The sequence below is a fragment of the Bubalus kerabau genome, chromosome 6 (genome assembly GCF_029407905.1).
Source record: "Bubalus kerabau isolate K-KA32 ecotype Philippines breed swamp buffalo chromosome 6, PCC_UOA_SB_1v2, whole genome shotgun sequence".
NCBI classification, from domain to species: domain Eukaryota; kingdom Metazoa; phylum Chordata; class Mammalia; order Artiodactyla; family Bovidae; genus Bubalus; species Bubalus kerabau.
In genome coordinates, this window is record NC_073629.1 from 28,321,677 (window position 1) to 28,325,635 (window position 3,959).

Sequence of the window (3,959 nt, forward strand, 5' to 3'; positions counted from 1 at the left end):
AACTCAGCAACGTGATTGCAATCTCTAACACATGCAAAAGGAGTTCTCATCTGTTGTGTTTGAAGCCAGAGAATGGAATAATGCTATAACTTTCCTTGGTGGATTATTCCTTACTCAACAACCACTTTGCTTTTGACCTGAAAAACTGGGCCACAGAGATCTTACACCATCAGGCGTCTCTCTTATTGGGCTATGAAAGTCTAGCATATGGCTAATTACAGTTTACACCTCCTTAAGTGCTCTAACAATCCGCTAAAGGATGTTTTGTCTCTTTGGTTTACTGTTCGGAGCACTTTTTGCAGACAAAGCAGTAAACAGTTCCTTCCGAGGTACTTTTTAATTTCACTTGACAATGGAAGATGATGATCTTCTGTCTGGGTTCTTAATGATGTATTCTCGGCCTGGTCTGTCACATGACCGTGTTCCTAATGACGTGTCATTGCCATCTACAGCATCCCAGTGACCAGCTTGCCTTTTCCTCACTATCTTCTTCCCAGGGTAGAGACATGAGTTACGTCCGTTGAGGATAAAATGGTGAACTAAAGTAAGTGAAAGAAGAAGAGATTTTAGGAACAAAATGTCTATGGTATAAAATAATATAATGGACAATAAAGATATTTGATAAAAGATACCTAAGTTGTTTTGTGTTTATGTTTTTGGGTTTTTTTTTGGGGGGGGGTGTTGTTTTGCTTTTTAATTCTTTGGCTGTGTTGTGCAGCATACGGGATCTTAGTTCCCTGACCACGGATCAAACCTGTGCCTCCTGAATTAGAAGTGCAGAGTCTTAACCACTGGACCGCCAGGGAAGTCCCTAAGTTTTTATTTCTTATCATTGCTCTTTTCAGCTGTGTGTATGTTTGTGATATAAAAACACTCTCTGTTGCAAGGAGACGGGTGTCTCTTGAAATAACATATAATGGAAAGTTATTGCACCAGACTGAAAACTTTAGTTTTTAGTTTGTTGGATACCAAAATACAAGCTAATAGTGAGACATCACTTAAGCAGAAAAGTTTTCTGTTCAATGAAGTGATTTGCACATAGAGAAGATGAGTTAATGGATATGTTTTATTTGAAGCTGGATATAGAAGGTAAAGATGGATTTAGTCCTGGAGCTTTCTTCTGGCCCTGCCAGCAAGTGACCAGCTGGCTCAGTCACTCAGTCATATCCAACTCTTTGCGACCCCACAGACTGTAGCCCACCAGGCTTCTCTGTCCATGGGATTCTCCAGGCAAGAATACTGGAGTGAATTGCCATTCCCTTCTTCAGGGCATCTTCCTGACCCAGGGATCGAACCCGGGTCTCCTGCATTGGCAGGTGGATTCTTTACCACTGAGTCAACTGTGTATTTTCTCAACCCCAGAATTTTTTCAAGCTCTAGACTCCCCACTACCAATTACTTCTTATCTTGAATATTTCAAACATCATGTTCTAAAGTGACCGTGTGATTCCAGCCCCACTGCTCTGCACCTGCTTCTCTTCCAAGGTTCCCACCTAATTGAAAGGCACCATCTGGTTTCTCATGCAAAAAAAAAAATCTAGGAGTCATTCTTGAAGCCTCTTTCTCAATGTATATAAATCATAAAGTACAAATATTTTTCCTTCTAAGTATCTTTTGAATCTGTCCCTAATATCTAATAAGAAACTATCGGTCCTGGATACTAAGCATGACTCTAGAGCAGAAGAGAGATACGTGGCATGTTGATGTAGCAGGGCCGAGAGGCCTCCGAGTGTTTTCCACAGCCAGATTGTTTGGGAAGAAGCAGAACATTTTCCTTTGGAGAACAGTTTAGACACGGTGTAAGAATCAGTGGATATAAGGAGGTATCAGTATGGGACAAAGATGGGAGGGAGGCCCAAGGGGGAGGGAAATATGTATACTTATGGCTGATTCATATTGTACAGCAGAAACCAACACAACATTGTAAAGTAATATGGACATGGGGGTGCAGCAGAAGCCTGGGTGAACCTCTGACCATAGGTCAGATGAGACCAAGGATGTGTCAGTGGATCTCAGGGTAGAACACCATCAAGGGGACAAGATTGTTCACCTGTGCAAGATCTTGTGCAAGATCTCAGCATACCAGCCCCCCCCCCACGTTCATATCCATACAAAAGAAGAGATGGCAAGACCCCCTAAAGCGACTGAAGTAAAATTTACAAATTCTGTAAGAATGCAGCTTGAAACTGAAATTAACTTCACTTATATAAAAATATTATGCTACTTCTTTGCAAAGGAATAAAAGTTATACTCAGTATCTGGCTAACTTCATTGATAAAGACTTGATATTTAATGTAAATTATAAATAAGTGTAAATGCAAAGATTAAGTAGGCTCTACAATTAGGAAATTTTCATCCTCATCCAAGCCACTATCATTTCTTGCCTAAAGGCCAGTTCAGTTCAGTTCAGTCACTCAGTCGTGTCCAACTCTTTGCGACCCCATGAATTGCAACATACCAGGCCTCCCTGTCCATCACCAACTCCCAGAGTTCACCCACACTCAGGTCCATCGAGTCAGTGATGCCATCCAGCCATCTCATCCTCTGTCGTTCCCTTCTCCTCCTGCCCCCAATCCCTCCGAGCATCAGAATCTTTTCCAATGAGTCAACTCTTTGCATCAGGTGGCCAAAGTATTGGAGTTTCAGCTTTAGCATCAGTCCTTCCAAAGAACACCCAGGACTGATCTCCTTTAGAATGGACTGGTTGGATCTCCTTGCTGTCCAAGGGACTCTCAAGAAGTCTTCTCCAACACCACAGTTCAAAAGCATCAATTCTTTGGCACTCAGCCTTCTTCACAGTCCAACTCTCACATCCATATATGACCACAGGAAAAACTATAGCCTTGACTAGACGGACCTTTGTTGGCAAAAGCCAGTAATCACCTACTGAACGTTCTGTCATTTTCACTTATTTACTTCCAATCCCACTCTCTACACCAAAACGTGGATGATCTTTTTGAAATGCAAACTTGAGCCTATGACTCCTCTGCTTATGACCCATTAACAGCTTCTCTTTGTTTTTAGGGTAGAGTCCAAATTCATTTACCAGGGCCTCCAAGATTACTACCCATGTGGTCCTCTCTCCTTTAGCCTCACTTAAAAAAGTATACACACACACACACACACACATATATATATATATGTATGTATGTATGTATATAGCTGCTCCCAGGTCTTAGTTGCAGCATACAGGAGCTTTAGTTGCGCCTATGAGCCCTTTGTTATAACACTATGGGATCTAGTTCCCTGACCAGGGATCAAACCTGAGCCCCCTGCATTCAGAGCTCGGAGTCTTAGCCACTGGACTACCAGGGAAGTTCCCAATCCTCGTGGTCAACCTCTGTGCACTGAACTTCTCTCAGTTCCTCTAGCATGCTAATTCCATAGGACTCTAGACAGACCTGGAATACACCTTTTCAGTTCCTCTCTATATACACACTAACTGGCCAACTCCTATTTATTCTTCAGTTTCCTGCCTAAGTGCCACCTCCTCCCTAAAGCCTGCTTCTTTTGCCCAGATCATTCTGGGGAATCCTATGAACCACTCATGTTTGCTCCCTGTGATTTTCCCTCACAGCACTTCACCACTCCTGTGCTCCAAGAGAGCAGGGAGAGGCTCTCTCCCTTTCTCCACACATGTGTAGCACACTAAGCAGAGCTGTCTGGCACAAGAAGGCATGCAGCAAATGTTGAATGAAAGAAACAGGTCCAGAAAACTTATTCCCACTACCAACTCAATGGACATGAATTTGAGTAAACTCTGGGAGATCGTGAAGGACAGGGAAGCCTGGCATGCTGCAGTCTATGGGGTCACAAAGACTCAGACACAACTTAGTGACTGAACAACAACAAAACAACAACTGAAGTATTAATTGATAGTGGTTTAAAAGTGCTTCCTGGAGGATGGAAGATATTCAGATAAAATTTCCAAACCGAAAGGAAGGTATCTCTATTGGTAA